The sequence below is a fragment of the Columba livia genome, chromosome 1 (assembly GCF_036013475.1).
Source record: "Columba livia isolate bColLiv1 breed racing homer chromosome 1, bColLiv1.pat.W.v2, whole genome shotgun sequence".
In the NCBI taxonomy this organism is placed as follows: Eukaryota; Metazoa; Chordata; class Aves; order Columbiformes; family Columbidae; genus Columba; species Columba livia.
Window position 1 is genome coordinate 78,340,683 of NC_088602.1, and position 23,276 is coordinate 78,363,958.

Here is a 23,276-nt window from a genome sequence, read left to right on the forward strand (position 1 = left end):
TGACTATGAATGTCAAGCAGAAGAGCCTACCAGCTACACCCGGAGGATAAAAATCTGCACCTTGGGTTCTATTCACAGCTCTGGAGGGGAAAAAACAGGCGGGTGGGATTTGCATATGTTGATGGTTTCAAAATCCTGCCCAGCAGCCATTTCCCATTGCTACACACTTAGACACAACCAAAAACGAACCTGGCAATATGGGAGAAATTCTTTAGACCTCTATCCATCCTACACCAAAATATCCGGGTTTCCAAACTATTACACCAGTAGGTTTCGAAATGAAAGCCTTTATTTGCTTATTATCAATTCACCTACAAGTTGCCTGTAGACAAAACGTAACATGCAACTAAAATAACATAACATATACAATACTATTATTCATGCAGAACCAGCTGTCTAGAGTTTTCTCCTTTCAAACCCAATACACGACACAAAAGGAGCATCTTTGAGATGTTTTATTCTTTGCCAGTCAAACAACTATCTAAACAAAGAGGCAATAGATAATGAAGCTCAGTTATTACCTGCTACTATTGCACATCTGTGAGGCCCACAAGAAAAGACCATCAGCTACAGCCTCCTGACTATGTTGGGTAAAAAATTGTCACCGTTACATGGTTTTGGTTAAGAGTCTGTGATACAGCAGAGTGGATTTTACAAGAACACAAAGTAGAGGAAAGCAACATATTTGATCATTTTTTTCATTAAAACAACAAGAACAAAATACTATGCTAGAAAATGTACTTAAGTTTTCTCTTACTATTTCAATGTTATACATCTTCCTGATTGCCACTGTCAAGTAAAAGTTCCATGAAATACGTAGATTAAATTAGGTAGGTCCTATTCTATACCTTTCAGTTATTCACACAAATGTTAAGCTCTGAACAGAGACTACCTTTTTGATAAAATGCCTCCTTATGTCTAAAACCACCTTTTATTCCACTTCCAGCTGCATTTCATTAGTTATTTTGCACAGAGAAGTTTCACTAGAGAAGTTTCAAGTCACTAGAGAGTTTCAAGTTTAATCCAAGGCAACTTCTGCATCCCAGCTGAAAAAGTAGGAGCTATGAAAAGTAATTTTCAGTTAGTCACATCATCACAAGTTGGTTTACATTTACACTCTATGAAGTTAAATTACCATTTCAACATGAAACCCAGAAAACTGGAATTCACTTCTGGAGAAGGCCTTGCAAAGCAGAAGCCTTTTTCAAGTTGAGAATATGGCTTGTCACATCTGCTTAATACATACAGTTTCCTTTATTATTAGAGAGCTGTATGCAAGTAATGATGGGGAACACATGCTTAGCCTCATGAGTAATCGAGTATCATGAACAATCAAACATATAGTTTTTGTTTATTACTCTTTGTTCATTTGTAGCATAGAATCTTGGTATGTAGTGATCCCTGTACCATCACAATAGTTAAGAAGAAAACACTTGAGGAATGGGTTAAGCAAACTTCAGTACATGTCAAAACTTTCTCAGACATTGTGTTCTCTAAGAAAACAGAGTAAGAAGAGAAGATAGACAGCAGACTATGGTCACTTTGACTTCCTCTTCACTTAACTTGATGTTGAAAATAAGGTACCTCCAGGTGCATGTGGTTTCTACATACGCTTAGCATATTTAACAAATACTACTTCGAAGCTGTGACAAATCTGTGTAAAGAGCTGGATAGCAAGCTGACTCATTTTCTTCATTGAAACAGTGTTTTAAAAGCTCAACTGACTGAGCAGTGGGAAGAAAAGAATCGGGAGACAGGACAAGGAACCAGAAGGCTTCAAACAGAATATTAATGTTTTCATAGCTTTTTTTTTGTGTGTGTGTTTTTTTTCTGGGGGGAGGGGTGTTGGGGTACCATTTGAGTCCCCATAGTTTGGACATGAAGAAGCTGAAATGAATAGGAGCAATACTTGATCTTTCCTCATTCAGTGTGAAGGACTAGCAAGCTGCTATCAAACATCAATGCAGTGCTCTTGGGGAAAAGGATCTAATTTGGAATGATGGAGTGGAATGAAAATGATGAGCAAGAATTGTGGATACACTAATAATACTAATACCAAGAGAATATAAAAGGAAAACCAGAAGATGCTGGTTAGAAGGAATAAAAAGAGGAAGAAATAATTAAAGGGACTTTTTTTTTTCCTCACTCATCAAGCATGTAACCATGGGGCAGGACAAACAGAAACTTCAGTTCTTAGTTACTTGAAGCTCCATCATTAAACAGAATCAATGATGGACATCTCACAGGTTATTCAGAGCTAGAAAGAAACCAATCTGGAAAATCACAGAAAAACATCTCTAGTGAAAGGCACCTGCCAAAAATAGCAGCAGTTTTGTCACTGGAGATTCACAGATTTTGTTAAATTTTGGAATTTCTTTCAGCAATAATACCTAGAGGGTGTGCCAGCACATAAATACTTTTAGTATCCTATAAGCAAGTTGACTTGAAATACAGCAGAAAAATGTCTTTCAGTGCAAATTCTGTTCCTCCACAGTTACGCTGCACTAGCACTAATGTTATTTGAAACTTTACGTGTAAAAAATTATCTCCTGTGCCTTATAAATATTTTTTTAATCCATTGAATCTAGAAAACTACAACAAATTACTTATCACAAGCTTAATGTTAAGTCAAACATTAGCAAAAATGGACAAAATTACAAATAATCTATTTTTATTTCAAATGTGTTAAGCTGAAATATGTTCCTTTAAATCAATCAAGTTTACCTCAGAGATGCAGATGTAATGTGGAATTGTGGGATAAGAAAGAAACTAGCACTTTGTAGAAATCACTCTACCTTTTAGCAAAATGCATTTGATACTCTGCTAGAGTGGATTGCCATGACAATGAGGCCATGTAATTTTATACCAGCTGCAGATCTGCTTCCATACATCTTTCTTCATGACAAGTGTCAGGCACTAGGTCTGGATTCAGAGTTATGCAGAAACAGTAAAAATTAAACAAGTAGTGAAAAAAAAACAAATGCATGGTAGGTTTTGTTTGTTTGTTTGGCATTTTTTGTAGTGTTTTGGTTTGGTTTTTTATCCTTTTCACTGAGTGTGTTCTTCTAATTAAGCTATACTTTTGGAAGAAAACATTGTGTGTGTATATATTTAAAAACTAATTTTCTCACTACTGAAAACAACTAGCACATGCTAAATCTTGTACTGTAATTTGGCGCATGAGAGAAAAGTGTACAAAATATTTGCTTAGCATAAAAGGTTGAGAGCCTATGATTTTAAATATTGTATTAAAGGGAAGGAAGCAAAAATAGTAACATATTACTTAATGTTCACATGCAGAAAACAAAACACAGGGAAAAAAAGAAGGAAGATGTTGCTCAGCCATGCCTTAATTAGTAAGCCATGCTTTTGAAAAATATAATAAGAAAGCTATTTTTTCAAAAGAAAGAGTTAAGCAACAAGGCTATTTATGCAGTTTTCTCAGCACTCAATATAGGACTAAAAAGCCTGCAATTTTCAAGGTGATTTGCAATTTCCATTAATTTGTTGAAGGTTTTGTAGCTCAATAATGAGACACTTTCATCAGTTATTAGTGAATCAGAGCTGTTTGCAGCTTTAATTCAAACACAGTAAATACAAATGCAAATGTGCACATGATTTCTATTATCATTTCTAGAGGGTGAAAGAAGGCAAATGATCTTCAGGAGAATGGGGATGTTTATCATTATTTGCCTAAAATTGGTTAACAGCCCCATACTGCTGAAGTGAACTGCGAGTCGTTGATGCATGCCAATATTTGGGTTCTGACAAAATGCAAATGGTCATTTGGCACTTGGGTGTTGGCTTTATCTCCCCAAAAACTGAAAATCTTAAGGTTTTCTCTACTTTAAAAGACACAACTATTGCACTGTCATAAAAATATTTTATTTATTCATCAGCTTCTTGATTCGAGAGAAAAGTTCCTGAAGTTTAGGATCCATGTTAATTCTGGTCTCTTAGATCCAGTGTCTTAAAATCGTTCACAAGAATATAGACTACATCTATATTGTGGAGTTCTGGTAGAATGGACTAAATGAGACATTAAAAGGAAAGATTTACCTGCAAATTAAGGTGCCTAAAAATGCAAGTGGACACAGCAGAGTTCACAAGGTGACCAGAGAGGTTCCTTACACCTGTTGAAGCCGATGTAAAAATCAATACCAACAAAATTTGATGTCACTGAAATCCCATTCTTTTAAAGCATCTTTCAAAGCATCTTTGAGCATCGACCTCTACAAACCTGGTCCAGAGAGCAATAAACTGGATTTGTTTCTGTCAGTTAGCAAGTATAGGATATTTCCTCCTTCCAAACCAAGGTGTTAATTAAAAACAAGACTAAAATTTAGATTAGAGATGGATAACACAGAGGTTTTACTCAATAGCCACTTGATGGCAGCGTCATGTATAAAAAGATTAGACAGTGAAGTTAAAACTTTTAAAAAAACCTTCAATAACAGGAAAAAGCCAACCCAAATGACACCTTGATTACTGCAGAATATTACCCTCCTAACAGAACTCTTTTTAATGATATTTTGAAGGTCAGCAACCGAATCAATAGGTAAACCCATAACAATAATTAATATTAAACCTCAAAAATGTTGCTATAAAGGTTATTCCTTTAAAATCAATATATGAAACATTTTTAATATCTGTTATGAATTTGATATTCATTCTAGCATGCAACCCTCCAGTGATAACTCCTGGTTAACTTCTGTGGCAAGAAACAAACTAGAGTAATTCCATGAGGATTTACTGAAAAATACTTCATGAGCAGTGATTTAATAAAAACATATGACACTAGTGTTACCAATACAATATCATTTCTGTAGCACATAACTATAACAGTGGTTTATATTTCCTGCCATCAGGATGATCCACATTCTTTGGTCATAAAACCAAGTTAAAAAGCTGCTTTTCTCTTCCTCTCCTGACTTACTCATATGTTTGCATTTCAGACTGAAGAGTAAATCCAGAATAACTGTTTCAGCTGAACAATGAAAAGGGCTCTATCTCTGTGCTGTAAGTGAACAACCAGTTAGGATCTGCCTTTGCCTCCCAAGATGTCCAAATATGATTTACCCAACTTCGGACATTTTTACACTGGTTTGAAAAACAGATCATCCCCAACATGAAATGACTGCTCAGCATATTAAGAGCATTGGTCAACAACATATTGCAATAATGCAATGACAAGATAGCTCTGTGAGGATCATATTCTACCCTTGATGCTCTGGGAAAAAATTGTTTTAATTGCCAAACATGTATCTAGTGAAGAAAAGACAACTCCAGTATTCCAGTCTTTTAATAGCTAGGTAGCTCCTTAAGACTAAAATCTGTTATCCTCTTGATTTATTACTAGAACCTCCATTGCCACTGATGATTGTTCAACATACAGAGTAAAACATGAAGAAATCCTTCAAGCAGTAAAACAAATAAAAAAAATCAATGTTACTAAGTATCTTTTTGAGTTATAGAAACACTAAATAACATCCTGAGCTAATACAGAATTAAGGCTCACAAAGTTTCCTTTCTCAAAATCTGGGGGGAAAAGGCAACTTCATTCCAAGCACTAGAGCTCTAATGTTAGTTTTTCACCCAGAGCAAAGTTTTCAGTAAAGTTCTTAAACCTCTACAAATATGGTTTATAATGGAAGCTGAAATAGAAAGTCCAGTGAATGCAGAATCACAAACAGAAGCAATGTTTTAGTTCTAAAACTAGTGTTACATTTCTCATTACTTTTGTGAGTCACAAACTTCTGCAGAGACTATGCAGCAGTCTCAATGGTTCAATTCTACTAGGTTTTTAAAATTAGACAAATGTCAGAAATTTACACAAAACTTAAAAAGAAAAAAAAATATATTTCCTGCTCTTCCTCCACCAAAACCACTCTGCATTAAAAGAATCAACATCTAAAACAAAACCAAAACTGAACCAAGACCAAAACAAACAAACCAAACCAAAACAGTAGTTTTTCAATGGTTTTTATCAAACAGGATTCAACAATGCAAAGATAACAATGCCAAATAATTCTGGGACCACTTGTCCAACAATATCTTGAAAAGATATTTTTCATGTTTTTGTAAACCCACATATATTTAAGTGTGAATTTCTAAACTTTTTTATTCCTGTAGCTCACTCAAATTTATATTTAACCCATAAATACTGTTTTATTTTATACCTAACAATTAACTGTTTGCAAAAACTGGCATTGGGAAGGGGGAGGAATGGGGAGGAATGAAGGGAACTGGACAAAAAGAAACAAATGTAAATTCAATTTCCAATTGTAGGATCTTTGTCTTCTTTCCTATACTGAGTGCTGCATTATATTAGTCTTCATTTCGATATTTGACAATAAGGGCCAGAAGATGATGGTAGCCTGAAAAAAAGTTATTACAAGGAGACTTAAACTGAAATACTAGCATTATACCAAAATTACTTCTATTCCCACCAAGAAAAATGCTCTAGGCTGCAATCTTAGTGATTTAGTCAACAGTATATGATTTATGTACTACTTTCTTCTGCTAGAGTCCATGAACCAGCTCCTTCTCAAACCAGAAAGCCTTGGTAACCAAATACCTTGGTATTAATTTTTATAGAACTCCTTTTTCCTTGCTATAGCAACATTACCAGGACTGATGGATTCGTGACTAAGTCTTATAAACAGGGCTTGAGAGTTTATTACTCATGAGAAGATGCACTCTCTCAGCATGGTGTCAGAGACATTGAAGTTGTCCTAGAAAGGTTAGGAGTGAAGAATATGGAAGACCATTGCTGTAGACCACAGTCAAGTAGGCTTGAGAGTTGATTATAAAAAATGGGTCACCAAACAGAATCAAGACTGATAAACACAAGTAACTTCAAATGTTAGTGGTGTAACTGACAATTTTGTTTGTTTGGCTCTTCAGCTTCCTTATGCTATTTAATTTCACTCCCAGTGAATCACAAAGGTATAAAACTGGCCATTTTAGAATTAATAGCTCAAAGAATTGTCAACCATTGCAGTAAATGGCTGTTTCAAGTTTGCAATGAGATTATGCATTTTAGAGGAGGCTGGGCAATAGGTGAGTTTAAAAGTATTTCAAAGAAGAGATTGCAGGTTCTTGCTGCACAGGAGTAACATTATTGTCAATGGCAGGGAATTATGCAGAGAGTAGAATGCACTGGCAGAACAAAAAAGATGCCATGATACATGCAGCAACATAGTGGGAAATGTAAGCAAGGTACAATGACTCAAGGTGAATATGTGCTGGAGCAGAGAAGCAGCTTATGAATGAAGAGCCTGAGAGTTAAAGTGTCAATTTTTCCAAAAATGTATTTCCTAAAATGATGAAATTTCATGTTAAAGGTCCCAGAAAATCTTATTTTAATTTAACCAGTCACCATTCAAAAGAGTTTTTTGCATTTGCGGCTTTTGTGATGTTTATGTTTGTTTGTTTGCAGGTTTTTGTTTGGTTTGGCTTGGGTTTGTTTTCAGTATTTTTTGGTTGGTTGGTTTGGTCTTTTTTGTTTGTTTTTTTTTTTGTTGTTGTTTTGTTGTGTTTTTTTTTGGGGGGGGGGGGGGGTGAAGAGGGGGGTGGTTTGGTTTGGTTTGGTTTTTGTTTACATTGACATTAAAATGACCTTAAAATATTTGTTGGTGGAACAAGGACAGAATGTTTGCAAATGTTATTTTAGCTTTGAAGCTTTATATTGCCCTTCTCTTGCCCTGCTAAGCAGTTAATATTTCCCACTTAACCAAATTGTTTAGATTTCCACGTGAAATAAGTTTCTCTCTTCAGACAGAATTGATGAGCAATAACTACAAATGTTAGATGTCCTTTAGATGTTTCTTCTTAATGTTGTTTCTATTTACTTGTTTCTTTCTTTATCTGTTCTTTGAAGACTCTTCTCACTTGGATCAGTGTGAATCCCTTAATAATTAGGGGGAAGACTTTTTAAATGAAAATACATGAAAGAGTTCACGGAAGTGTATAAAAATCTTCTCCTATTTTGCTATCTATTACCCACTTATCAACACTGCCATAAAATGCTGGGAATATATTCTATCTTTACTGAAACAGAACGGGCAAAAGCAGAAAATATGACAGAGCAAAATTCATTATTTTGTAAATTTCAGATCCACCGTATCTTTAACTGATACATGGAAGACTATTTAAGATTAGCCAGACTGCTTGATCCAACTTTTTTTTCTTTTAAAAATTGATGTAATTCCCAGATTTTCCTTCTTTCTAACTTGAGTGAAAGAAACACAAGTATCAAATTGCATCAAATAAATCATAAGATATGCTTAATAGACAAATAGGCTTGTTGTTTTTCTTCTGCTTGTTAATGACCTCCCCAGACTTCGCTTTTCACTTAGAAGCTGCTGCTCTTTTTCCAGACTGTCCTTTTGCAGTGTATCTCACCATTTCTATCTTCATAAGCACTGGGAAGAATATCTTCTAGTATGGTTCCCATCAGTGATGCTTGGTTTCAAATTTGATGACATTCTCATAGTTTCTTTGTGCTATCTGTTAAAATGTGCATGGAAAGTGAATTTGCTACTCAGGAACAACAAAATATTTTACAGAAATAATGTTATATTATGCTGAGGACACTGGCTGTTATTTGGAAGCACACAGTGGAGACCCTCTACTTCTTCAATGGAAACAACGCACAGCAGGTTTGGCCCTACAGTAACACAACATAAAGGCAGTGTTTTCTAGAATACAGGACGTTTTGCATTGCTGATTTGAAATACTAACAGGCTACCCAATCCTTTTAATTTAAACTCTGGTTTAGCAAGATCCTTTAGTACACACTTTATAGTACTAAGAATCAATTGGAAGCTATCTGAAAAATACCTGAACAATATATTAAAACTTCCCACTGAACCTGGAAATTAATGCTGTTACTGTATCCACTTCAGTCCATTCCTTTTAGGTTGCTACAACTGCTATTTTTTTCACTCTGTTTAAGCAACCTCAGAATAAGCATTCCTAAAATGCCAGATATCTTTACAGAGGAACAGAAAAATAGAACTTTTGCATTCATTTTGAGCATACAAACACAAATGGAAACAGAAGAATTAAATCTAAAACAGTCTACAATGATCAGGAGCGAAAATGTGCTTTTTGGTGCCTATTCCATGTGTCAGGCTTCTTTTATTTCTAAATCATGCACCAATGTTCTGTGATGTTTAAACTAGCCTTTAAGTTAAAGAGAAATACACATCAAACTACTTTACAATATATTAAATTAGTTTTTAAAATAAACTATTTTTGAAAAAAATCCTTCCATGGCAAGACTAATTATCATGATGACTTAATGTCAGTTTCTTAAAGCGTGGGAAGAGTTTGAGGGTTTCTTTCAGTTACTGTTAGATGCTGTCTAATATATACAAGATCCCATGTTACACAACAGCCCTGTGTATCCTAAATTATAATGCTTTTGATATTATATATTTAATAACTGAATGCAATTTTTAGCACACCTTTTTTTTATAAAGTTGATAGCAGTCAAAGAAATATTGGACCACTCAAATGTTAGGTGGCCGGCTAATGGTTATCACAACTAAGATGATGTTAACTTGAAAATGACATGAACATTTCTGCTTCCAAAACTAATGATGCTAATCAAAAAGTAGAAATTACATAGCCAGCTAGGATGGATGGAAAGTTTAGGCATGACATCCACAAAGTATGTGTTTCAGCAGTGACAACTTAAAGTTTTCAAGCAACTGAAATGTTTTCAAGTGGAAGAAGCTGATAAAAATCACATGAGGTGAAATGGAGATCTCCTTCAGAACATCCAGTTGGGTTAAGGATAGAGACAGAAACAAGATTTTCCTCTGCAAGCAGGAGGAAACTACCAGATAAAAAATAATGCTGTCTGCCAGAAGAAAAAAGAAAAAAGAAAAAAAAAAAAGGCAGGAAAAAATACACCTTGTTGATAAAGGGCTGAGTAGCATGAAAGTACCTTCTATCAAGAATGGTAAAGTGTGGTCTGACAGGGCCTCAATAATTTTTCTTTTGTAAACAAATGAACAGACAAACAAAAACACCTAAACACGTTGTTTTGGAAGAACAATAAGCCAAGAAGAATACATAGTTCAGCAGTCGTTTAACCCCCAAGAGCCCTCATTGCAGGTTCATCTCAGAAAATGGTTGAGATTTGCTTCTGGGGCAGCCACTGGTGGCCACTGGGTTCTGATGTAGAAGTAGAACTACACAACTACACATTTCGTGATAAAACTATTGTGGGAATTTTCAAAAGCAGAGCAAAAGGTGAAGTAGAACACTGAAATTAGAGCTGATGTACAGAATTCATACCTATGGAGACCTCCAGAACCAAAATTGGAATGACATCAAGTTCTGTTTTGTCATATCATTTTCCATGTTGGAGAAACCAAAGGTGTGCTTTGCAATGGAAAGTACATCCATAAAATTAAAGGGTTTAAGACATGTAATTTTCCAATAGCATTTTTACAAGAGACAGACTCCTCAACTAAGGACCATTCCAAATATATGCACATGCAAAAAAAAAAAAAATAATACAAACATTACTATATGATGCTGTACTGTACCGCCGTGCTTCAGTACAGTACAGCGAAAGACAATGAATGACTGTGATGGCTATTCAGGAGGCACGCTAGAAAGGATTCACTTGGTTTCTTCAGCCTGGAGGAGAGGGGGAAGGGGCAGACACCAACCTTTTCTCTTAAGCGACCAGTGACAGAACCCAAGGGAATGGCAGGAAGATGTGCCAGGGGAGGTTTAGGTTGGACATTAGGAAAAGGTTCTTCACCCAGAGGGTGGTGGAGCACTGCAACAGGCTCCCCAGGGAGGTGTCACGGCCCCAAATCTGACAGTGTTCAAGAAGAGACTGGACAACACTCTCAGACACATGGGGTGAACTGTGGAGTTGTCATATGCAGGGACAGGAGTTGAACTCGATTATCCTTGCGGGTCCCTTCCATCATAGGACATTTTATGATTCTGTGATTGTTGAAGGGAGCAAATCTCTTGTAATTTAGGTTGAAGGATGCTGGAAATGAAGGGCACAATTTGTTTTATAGATAAAATAGAGTAGCTCACCAAAATACACAGCAAGTCACTAAATACAAGGAATTAATCTAAACCTGGGCATTCAGTCAGTCAGACCAGAATAGAGGCAGCCTGAAGCAACCTTCTTGCTCCATCAGGTCCCTTTGATGGGGACGTGAGATACTCAGCACCGACCTTTTCACTCTGCAGATCAGGTCCCACTGCTCCACACTACTTGCTAATGTAGACATAGCCAAACTATATTTATTTGGAGACTGAAGCAGGGCTACATATGGAGAATTTCACCTTTGACAAGTACTAACTTCATTTACATTAACACCTGTCTAGACTGTTTTCCTAAGTATAAACATAAAAATCTCCTTAGTGTATTTGGGCCCTTCTTTCTTAATTAACCATATGTGACGTAAAGTGATACAACCCAGTTAAAGGTATGTCATTGTTGATAGGATCAATTACAGTCAGACATAAGTATTCATTGCTTATACCATCTGTGCTGTACTCCTAAGTGCAGAACCTTGTCAATGAAAGTATACACAGTATTCACTTTCATTACAAAATACCAATCTGTTTTGTCAGCTCTAGGCACTTTCTGTTAAAAAGTTGCAATAATCTAACGCACATTCACCTTCTCTCAGCATACTGTGGCTAGTGCTATACCATTTGAAGGGTTTAGAATAGTATTTGAAACTGTTGTGTATCTTGTGTTATTTTATTCTTAACTAGTGGCAACTGTACAACAGTCTTCCAAAACTCCACTTATTTACCAGCCTGGGAAGTGATTGTGGTCATGGTACAGAAGCATTTCATGCCCATTTTGTTACATGCTCATTGACATTTTCTAAGGCTTCCTTTTCTCAGTGTTATTCTTCAATATTACTGTATCTGATCATAATGCACTTGAGGAGGAAAAACCCAACAACAGTAATTCGAACCTTGGAAACCTTTGGTTGCTATGTAGGTATGCCTACAAATACACATGTGTGTATATATATGTATATATATATATATATATATATATATATGAAATACTGCAACCAATTTAATAACTTTGATGTTAGCTGCAATGAGAAATTACAGTTAGATTAAACTAATGCTCCTAAAGTTAATTAACAATTTCATGGAACAGTTTTGTACATAAGAAGCTGTAAGATGTGCTAAGATCTGTATGGTTTGGAATGGGGCTTATTTTCATTCCTGTCATTATTATGAGATATTTATTTTTATTTAAAAACACAGTTATAAGATAGGCAACATGGTCACTGAATAGGTAATGAACAGGTTTTAAAGGACCAGTTTGGAGCATGGGAAAAAAGCTATACAGCTACATGTGTTTACAGATCAAAAGTTCTAAAAGCAGCTTGAATTACAATTTACTGTTTTTTTTCTAGAACTGAGGGAGTAAACCGGTGGGATAAAATATGCTTCCAATCAAGTTCCCTCCAAAGATGACATCTTTGAGGAAGATTAGGAACAAGTGTTCTATTGTCAAACGATTACAGTTAAATCTGTAATCAGTCCAGGTCACTTGAGAAAGCAGGCTGTGCATCTAAACACATTTCTTCCTCACAGAATATTTGAAGGCCTCGTTTAAAGATTCTCATGAGGAAAAAGCAAGAAAGGATAAATAAGATGCACTTATATTGCTATTGTTTACTTTGTTTAATTTGGAAGAGATTTGGAAGCACACCCATGTGGGAAGAGTCTGGTCAGTTTAAAACTGAAAAAAAAAATCTCCAACCAAAAACATCTTTTGGCTGATGAAGATCTTCCCCTGTGTTTATTGTAAGGTAAGTCTAAGGGCATGGTCTCAAATTGTTTCACATATCAGAGATGCTAAGGAATGATGATCAGGATACCGACCAATAATTTCATAAAGCACTACAGAAGTACTCCCCCTGTACTCGGCACCAGTGAGGCCCCACCTCGAATCCTGTGTTCAGTTTTGGACCCCTCACTGCAAGAAAGACATTGAGATGCTGGAGAGAGTTCAGAGCAGGTTGACAAAGCTGGTGAGGGGGTTGAAGCACAAGTCTGATGAGGAGCAGGTGAGGGAACTGGGGCTGTTTAGCCTGGAGAAAAGGAGGCTGAGTGGAGACCTTATGGCTATCTACAGCTACCTGAAAGGGGGCTGTAGCATGGAGGGTGTTGGTCTCTTCTCCCAGATAACAAGTTGCACCAGGGAAGGTTCAGCTTGAATATTAGGAAAAATTTCTTCATGGAAAGGGTTGTAAAGCACTGGAACAGGCTGCCCAGGGAAATGGTGGAGTCACCATCCCTGGAGGTGTTTAAAAGACATGTAGACGTTCTGTTTAGGGACATAGTTGAGAGGGATCTAGCAGTGTTAGTTTAACGGTTGGACTTCATCATCTTAAACCTCTTTTACAACCAAAATTATTATATGATTCTAAGTAAAACTACGGGGAAGAGCTTAAACATTTGTTTGAAATCTGTAGCAGGCTGTCTAGAGTACTTTTATGATTGTCTATAACACAACTGCAAATAAAATCCTATTTACAGCACCTTTTAAATATAAAAAAACAACAGGAAACATAAAAAGTCACTCCTTTATCCACCCAACGGCACACATAAGAAGCATTTTAATGAAGCTCTGATTATGAAAGTATGGTACCTGTGTTGTTTAGAATATAGAAAAGAAAAAAAAAAAAAACTTTCAGAGTAATCAGCAGAAAAATATCTGAATTCACTTACACATATTTATAAAATGTTAATGTAGTTTACAGTAATGTTTTTTTGCTTTATTGACAACACAAAACCTCAAAAATCTCTACACACAATAGCCTGAAATGCTCTTTTCCTTTTGGTCTCTCTATTCATAATCTCAAAATCTTACCTACTTCTCACTTGTAATTAAAAATATATTTAACTAGTTCTATTGGAGCATAGACAATCTGACTTTCACATTAATTTCTGAAAGACACACCTTTGAAGAGGAAGCATTGTTTGAATCTTACCTGGAGGACAAGGTTCAAGGAAACGAAAAGATTTGCTGTAATACAACTGAACAATAGTTAAATTATTATGTGAATCTGTCAGAGTTGGCAGGTTCAAAATCCCGGTATAAAATCAACAGCTTGCTTGATTTTTGAAGCCAAAGAAGTTATGTAACAAGAAATTTGTTCGTGCTGAGAAAACATTCTCTGTGCCCTTTCATGCCTTCAGTGAGTATTTTTCAAAAGGCGAGCAGTGGCATATTTGTCTTGAGAAGATGTTTTCTTACATTAGATAAGCCAAATGCACACGTGTGAAAGGAAAAGACTATCTATCTTCTGCACAGTGCAGACATTATACAGTACGTTATTTTATTACAGATGCTTCACGGTAAAGTATGCACAGTTACCACAGCCTGTGCTGTACAGTTTCAGAAATGAACACCTTAATTAAAAGTATGCATTTGATCTACTTGCACCTGTTTTTGGCTCTGCACTAAAAGGTTCGAATGAAGGCTTGCAGTTCAGATATGAGGTTGAAACTGCATACCAGAGATGGGTCTGCAGGCTTTGGGCTGGAGAACGAAGACAAAAGTATTAGATAAAGGCCTCAGATGTTAATAGTGTCTGCTGCACAGTAAGTCTCATCACACCACCTCAATGCTTCGCTCTCTCCTTATTAAAGACAGACTAGCTGGAATGCAGTACAGCATCAACACAACTGTAGTAATTCTGCCGTGTTGCTCTAGGAAACAAACTTTATGAATAAAGAAACCTAGAATCCTGCAATTCCTTTTCAGATGGTTACGCCTCTTGTTAGGAAATTCAACTAAATGGCTATTACGTGTGTTACGTCACTCATCCTTACAATTCATATATGCTACAGAAGATATTTTAATAACCATTATGTACAAGCAGTTAGTGTTTCAAATGTAACAAATTTCGTAATTATCACTGTTACCCATAAGATCACACTTCAGGAGAAATTGCCCTAGGAAACTTAAAATATTAAGGCATCATTATTGTAAAAGTGCCCATGCTGAATTTAAAGTGAATTCAGGTGTTCAACTAACAGTTTAACAATGTGTTTTGCACAGACAATAACAGTGTGGCAAAGTTGCTCTTTATTCCCCAAAACAAGAAAAAAGCTTTCTACATTATACAACTTTTTGTTGAGAGGTCAGGTAGTTCCACCTGTTCTGTCATGAATAATATTACACTGTCTTGTGAAAAAAAATAATACTAATAATAATAAGAAGAATAATACATTTGAGGTAGACAGTGTTAGGAACATAAAAAGATCAGATTCTGCTTTTGGAAAACTAACTCTCTCAATATGGAATTTTTTCTGTATTTATGTCTAGACATATTTTAGAATTAATTATTTAGGCAAAAATTTCTACTATATGTTAGTGAAATCTATCTAGAAAACAATTGCCAAATCAAATGTCTACAATTGTGGCACACCAATTACAAAATTGAAATGATGTTTATAGGAAGATTATATGATCAACACAATAAAATCCCAAAAAGAGGCCTTAGTGTTTAGGGTACCGGCCTTGAAATGGCAGATGTAGATTAAATCCTTCATTCCAGCCCAGATCACTTACTTTACCAACTATATTCTGACCCCTGGGCCACAGATTCACAAAAATAGCAAGATACCAAAAACTTTTCACATGGAATTTGGATACTTTTGAAGATCTTGGCCTTGTTCTCTCTCTTTCTTAGACTTTTCTGTATGTCAAAAAAATTGGACTGGTAATTCTGTTCTATAGATTAGTGTAAATACGGGGCGGGGAGGCGGGGAGGAGGCCGAATCCACAAATAGCTTAAATAATGCAAAATAGGCAACTCCCAGACTGCTCTGAAAGTCTGGAAGATGGAGTACACAGCAAATTGCCAGAGTGCCCTGAGAAGCCTTTAAAAACATTTGTATCAAGAGTTGACAGTCTGTCTCTTTTCTTTTCCATCACTACAATGAATTTGTGCCTCAAGTCTACCTTTTTCCACAGTGCTTTGTGTGACCTCGAGCTCCATCCCATCAATAATATAGTAAGGACTTGAAAGAAAAAGGGAAAGAGAAAAAGAGAAAGAGAGAGAGAGAAAGAAAAAAAAAGGAAAAGGAAAAGAGAAAGAAAAAGAGAAAGAGAAAGAAAAAGAGAAAGAGAAAGAGAAAGAGAAAGAGAAAGAGAAAGAGAAAGAAAAAGAGAAAGAGAAAGAGAAAGAAAAAGAAAAAGAAAAAGAAAAAGAAAAAGAAAAAGAAAAAGAAAAAGAAAAAGAAAAAGAAAAAGAAAAAGAAAAAGAAAAAGAAAAAGAAAAAGAAAAAGAAAAAGAAAAAGAAAAAGAAAAGAAAAAAGAAAAGAAAAAGAAAAAGAAAAAGAAAAAGAGAAATAAAAAACTCACTGTTTGTTCCTACTCTCATGTAGTGTCTACATTTCAATTTATACTCCTGGTTATTCAGGCTTGTGTTCATTTCTAAACAGCAGTTTTCCCAGGATTGTCATTATTGCTAAGTTTTCAATAAGTTTGACTTGAGTGAAGTATCCTACTTTCTATTTTAGTTCTGCCTCTTCAGCGCTCTTCCTACCTACACTTCTAGAACACTGTGTCCTTAAAGCTTTAATACACTCAGCTTCAGATGACCAGCACTCAACAAAGAGTTCAAAGATGAGATGTTTCCAAAGCTCCTCTGGACAACGTTTGTCATCTACATACATGAAAAAAAGTTGAGGAGACAAAGGATGGGGAACAGATGAAAACACAACATTCATAAAATGCTGTGATCCAGAATACATCTGCCACTCAGTCAGTCAGTCTCTGTATTTATGTCCTTAATACCCACATGCAGAATGGCCAAGTCTTTTCCTCTTCCTTACTGTATGTGATGGTCACTGGCTGACTCCTGCAATAACCAATGGCAAGACAAGTCTCTAGGATACAAGTGACCTTACCAAATTGTATATCATAATACAGCACAGTGACACAGCAAATTAAAAAAGGTTTTATGTACAATGGACATCTGATGTTGACTCTTCACAGTTTGTAATGTCTCTTCAACATGGTCTTTACCCTACAGAGACCCAAGCTCCCCATAAGTACTGGGTTGAGAGAGCACCCTGGCCGGCACTGCCCACTGCTTTAAACAGATCTCCATAAACCGAACAGAGGCTAGAAAAGCAGTTCACAGCCTTAGCTCCTTCAACTGCTTTCCAAATAGTGACCTGAGAACACATGCATAAATTAACTCCAGTGATTTCTAAGGTACCACGCTGAAAATCTGCTTAAATACAAGGAACTCAAAAACATCAATAAAGCAGCTGAGACTGTTATTTGCTTTGCTACAGTGGAATATCATACTTGGTTAGATGTTGAGAATACATTGGATAGCCAAGCAAAAACAAGGAACAAAACATTCTTCCGATTCTTGCCAGGAACAGATATTTTGCCATCATTATTGGATGGGGGGAGGGGGTAGAAGGAGGGAAAAAAAAAAAAAAAAAAAAAGGGCCAAATTTCTTATATGTAGTTTATATATGTTTAATACAGATGACCAAGATTCAAAGTTTGGTACTGGTCTATTAGCCTCAGCTTCAAAATTTTTAAATATAGCTAAATGAAGCCAAGTGCAGCTAAATGAATACTAACTGATTTCTTATAAAACACTGAATTCTTGTGCTTTTTGTGGTTATCTGGTATGCACTTCCAATAACTGAAGCCAACAGAGCTCAGATCTGGAAAATTAGTTTTGCTGAAAATAGACAAGCAACTCTTCTCTAACATTTACAGTAACTTCATCTGCAAAAAAAACAGCAATCTTTGTACTTCATTGAAAAGGGTTGAACAAATGTCAGTACCAGGCAATTTTCCTATTCTGACCAGGACTGGCTATCTACATTAAAAGAAAATGACTTCTAAATCAAATTGCTACTCACCTGCTCTGCTCTTCCTGCAAACTGCCACCAAGTACTGACTCACATCTCACTGTCTGTACCATTCCCCAGCAGCTCTGAAGGAAAATTATTGCAAAGCGAAATGGAAACATACCATAATGTTTAAAAACAAACTATCTCATGACTTTTCTTATTAGCACTTCTTCAGAATTTCATTTGTAATAGCACCTACTCCTCAAAGAGTCCATTTTAACCTAATGCTCTTGTCTAGTCTTCCTAACATTAAGGAGGGGATTATTTTTAGTTAGTATAAATGCTTCTTAGCATATCCAACAAGTATTGATGAATCCATTTTTATTAGATGTCTCTTAAACTCCACCTGGCTTTCAAGCAGATCAATCAAAAATGAACTAGATGTCACTCACATCAGTGAAAAAGCAAACATACACAACACTTCATCTCTGTAGAGTATACACAGAGACAGTCAGCTTACAATTCGCATACTCATGCCATCCCCCATTCTGTTTCATCTTTCAGAAGTAGCATTCCTTTTATCCAAATTAAACTCATACTACCTTTCCGTTATCTCCCTATGAACATCTGGCCATCAACTAAAGCTGGGTATAGCTAAAACAAAACTTTGAGACTTTGTCTCAAAAAAGTCCCTTCTGTAAAATGTTCTTCGTTCTATCTAAAACCTCTAACATCTGGCCTTCACTGACATAACCCATGAATTTCCTTCTATGTCTTCATAGGTTGAATACTCTTTCTTCATGTTACCAGATATACATATGGCCTTTCCTATCTACATCGTCAATCAAATGCCTCTCCCATGTGCCCCAAATATCACTTCTCCATCATGTCAAGGCATTCTTCTGGGGCCTTGACAAACCTATATGCTCAAATCCATCCAAGTTTTTTCTTGCAAAGATGATATTGCTAGCCAAGAAGTTAATGCTGCCCTCCTTTTTAGGTCCTTGGTCAACCCCTGGGGCAAGGTCTCATTGATAGGGACCTCAAGAGTGGTCTGTGCTGACAGTCTGCATTAGTCCATTCTGCAACAAGCCTTTTTGTGTTACTTCACATGCTTCCCACCACGCTAGGGAGTAGCAAGTGTAAAAGCACCTTTAACTATGTGATTTTTTGGTCTGTTGTCACTTTCTCAGTCTTCCACCACAGCCTTTCTCAGCAAAATGGCTGTTTTTTCTTCAAAGTTTTATTTACCATAACTACTAAAAATGTGAGAACAGCTGTGCGAACTTGATGCTCTGACTGCTTATAATGCTAGCCCATGGTCAGCTATATGTCCTCCTCCATCTACATTTAATTCTTATATAGATTACATTTAAGCCTGTATGCCTTCAGGTTTGTAATTTCTGTTGTCTTCCATGTTAACAGCTCTTCAGACAAATAATCCAAATGTCTGTTCTTTCTGCACTATGACCTTTTTATGAATGAATTGAAGGTAGTAAAGATCAATAATTCACACACTTTGGCACATCAGTTACACAGCCAGTTAGAAATGTTCACCTTACTTTGGTTACAAAATTTTACAGTTTTTCACCCAATGTCCTACTTTGTTAATTCCTAATTTTTCTTCATGACCTACTTTGTGTGTCAGTCTTCGTTTTGGTTTTGCAAAGTTAGAATGCCATGTCAATTATTATTACATAGATCACTCTCAAATAAGACACTTATATGTCTGGTATATTCCAGTGGATGAGGCATTACACAAAATAAAAAGCAATTATGCATTTATTTATAAAGATTTAATAGTGTGCTGATGTTACTGCATATATATGTATAGTCATGTTAACTTTGAAAACACCAGTTTAAAATTACATTTTCACTATGCTACTCCACTGATGTCCATTGCACTACAACCACACTGCTCTGAATTAAGTCACAAAATTTTAAAGATGATTCAGAAATCAAAAAACTAAACCTTTCAATAAGGAACATAAACGTCCTGGAAGACCTGAAGTCTCTAAAACCAAACCAAACCAAAACGTTTTCTCCCAAATTTTCCTTTGACATTATATTCAACCATCATTTCTCTATGAAGATTCTCAAAATGAAGTCTGCTGAGTGAAGCTGATCAAAACCACTGATTCCAAAGGATCTTGGAACAATATATATGTAGCTTCAAAATATGAAGTTTTGTTATTTGGTATGCACACATGTTAATAAATGCAATTATGCACTAGTTAATATATGCAATTTATAATCTGAACAAACATCACTCAATGCTCAGAAAGAAAAATTATCATTGTCCAAGTAGCCTTCCAGCACATCTTTTTGGTCTCATTATTCAATGTTTTATCTCCATTAATGAAGGTACTTTTCAGACTAGCTAAAACCTAACACGACATTATTAACTCCTGAAAGGTTGTTTCTTTGGCAAATACTATAGTATCCAAGCACTCCATAAACCTTCATCACTTTGGCTAAAAGAACACAACACATAGATACAGGAGATCATTGTGTGGAAAAGTGCCATTAGTGTTGCTCTAGTTTAATGGGCAGAAAATTATCAAGGCCAGTTTCTTTTAAGTATCAAAAATAAATGTATTCTGGATTTACATTTTTCAGAGTACCTGTTTCTGTACTTTCAAAACACATCTCCCCTGCTGTCTTTTGCTGGACTTGTGAGAGTTCCCAGGGGCTGCACTGGAAGTCACAAGTACCTTCCCTAAGTACTCTGGAAATAAGAACAAATGATAGTGGTCCATCTGAGCAGGAGCACATACATACAGTATATATGTGACCTGAGTGCTGTGGCAAGCACAGGAGAAGGACCCAGCTCTCCAGAGCAACAGTCACCTGTTCTAAAAACAGATTAATTTCTTCCTGAGGGACAAGCACAGGGCTGATGTGTTGCCGTTCCGTGGGGATCTCAGATGTGAAGTGGTAGCTGGTGCTGAGGGATCCAGACTTCCTTTCAGGGCTCAGCCCCCTCCTGGGCAGATACACATGCAGCTGTGAATCCAACACATCAGACACACTCCAAACAAGGAGGTGTCTAACTCCCTTTGATCTTTTTTTAAACTCCATTCCAGGGTACTACTATATTTGCTCCAACATGAGGGCAAAAGATTTATAAACTCCTTAACAGAACAACACAAAACACAAAGGAAAGTAAAGCCTGGGTATTTTAAATGTTCAGCAAGACATTTCTCATTCTAAACACCAATAAGCAGTTAAGTAAATGAAGGGAAGTAGGAGCTCAGATAAATGAGACAATAGGCCCTGCCATAATATAACTTGCATAAAAAAATATTACAAGCAATCCTAAATCTTCTGTTCAGCAATTTTAAAGCAGCAAATAAATTAAATACAGATACGAAGCATAAAGACAATTCTAGATCAAGATACAAAATTAGAAATCAGGCAAAATTAAAGCCAATCCTTTAACAATAATAGATATTAAAAACACAGGCATTTTATTATTATGCTGCCTTACTATAGCTGCTGTTACCTCCTCACTGCAGCATCACCAGTTCTCTCTTTTCCAAGGAAACGGGAGCCTGGATTCCCCAGAAACTGGGGGGATTGGGAGGCTGGAGAGAGAGAGGAGGGAAGGGGAATAGTGGAGAGGTAATACAGACAGTTTTAAGTGAGAATGCCAAGACCAAGATGTAGTTCCACACAGCTGGCTGTGACGCAGTGAAGCTCTGCATCTATCATAGCACAGCGCTGCTCTGAGCCTTTGCTTCCAGGAGGGCCAGGCACCACACAGTTCAAACAGGCACTGCCAGTGTGGGTTCAGTGCTCTGCTCAAGCCATTGAGTGCTCTTGTGCTCTTGAGGAGCTCACAGAAAAGGCATTGCAGCAAAGTCTGATCTCTTGGAGCTTACCAGCTCCAGCCCAGCGCTGCCTCTCAGTGCTTGCGTGTTCACTACACCTGACCTAAGACGACCTTTGGGAAATGAAGTAGGAGGAAGTGATAGTGACTGTAAATTGATTCACTGTGGGCTTGGGACAGCTGACATTGAGTCCAAACTGATAATACCTGTTCAACTTGCCTGTGCAGGCCTTTCCATGTTCCTCATCCAGAAAAAGGGATGTAGGGACATTCAAGTTAGGTCTGCATGGAGTCTGTTTGGGTTCATACAGGGTTTACTAGTTAGAGCTCTATGTAGCATGACTAGCTAGTATGTTTGTGAACTTAAGGTGGTTTTATAATGGCTACAACCACATTAATACAGCACTGAGATCTGAGATAAAAGAATGGACCCAAACTGGCTCTGCATTTGTGGCATAATTAATCCAAACACTGACTGACAACAAAATACTGAATGATACTCACTGCAAGACATCCATATTGTGGCTGACCAAACAATGTTATACATAAATTAAGCACTACAAAGTTAATTGGCATTTCTTTGCTTATTATCACTTGAGACTAAATTAAAAGATAAGATGGGTCAGCGTCCTTGTGGATCAGTTGCGCATCCCTCTCCACATGGAAGGACAACACACCAAGAAATAGAATATCGACACGGCAGCATGGTATTGAAACTGTTTTTTCCCGAAATGTAATCTAACCACATCTGTAGCAAACATGATGTCAACTTATGAAGTGTTCCTCAAATTCAATTAACCTATGCTTCTGAATAACTTGAGTTTTGTAGTTCCCCCACTACATAGGGATAAGAATGGCATGAAGTTCATAAAAGTTTGTTTTAATGAGAAATTTGCTCAAGAGCAGCCAAAATTGCTTAATGCCCTAAATTACTTTTCTACCCAAGAGAGAGGGTTTTCCCCCCAATCCAGAGATGATAGCACAAGAATTTCAGAAAGTATTGCATTTTAATTATCTTCAGATTGCTAGCATACAAGACCTTAGGATAGAGTATTGGCAGTTTGAAAGTTGTAAAATATTTAAATTATTTTGCTTTAAAGAGCAAATAAACCACCATTAAAATATTTAGTATTCTATTAGAACTATAGTCTTTTAACTCCCTTTAGCATCAAGTTATCAAAGAACCCTTAATAGTCCATTAAGAGCGAGAAGCAGTGTCTGTCATAGTTCATTTCCTCTCTCCATAAGGGGGAAATGAAGTGTAAAATATAATGTTTTGATAATATTTATTTTATTTTATCATTTTAATAAATGAATACACATTCTTCTATGTTTGTGTCAGAAAAAAGCCACATAAAAGAATTGTGCCTCACACTTGAATTTCCATAGGAAGCGGCTCCCACCACCCCAAAGAGTCCTTAGAAAGGCTCAGGAGGCAAGCTTTATGAAGGGAATAAAAAGTTCCAGTGTGCGTAAACTGAGTTCATTATGGTGATTTTCTACCTCAAAATTAAGGCAATTTTTTAAAGTAACTTCAGCCACTCATCACTTTCAAGATAAGAAGTAGGATCTTGTACTGAAATA

At 36.4% G+C, this 23,276-nt stretch overlaps 1 protein-coding gene across 17 annotated transcripts in view; it reads right to left on the reverse strand.

Annotated features, from left to right (window-relative positions):
* USP25 (ubiquitin specific peptidase 25) overlaps nucleotides 1-23,276 on the reverse strand; it is a 396,463-nt gene that overhangs the window by 45,816 nt on the left and 327,371 nt on the right. For 2 of the 17 annotated variants that reach the window (XM_065063714.1, XM_065063744.1), the window contains one exon: nucleotides 4,060-4,133. The exons of 13 other annotated variants lie outside the window; for them this stretch is intronic. The gene's annotated coding sequence lies outside the window, so the exon portion shown is untranslated. Of the gene's footprint in view, nucleotides 1-4,059; nucleotides 4,134-21,365; nucleotides 21,448-23,276 lie in introns of all 17 variants that reach the window. 2 more of the 17 variants (XM_065063720.1, XM_065063747.1) reach the window with 1 other exon arrangement.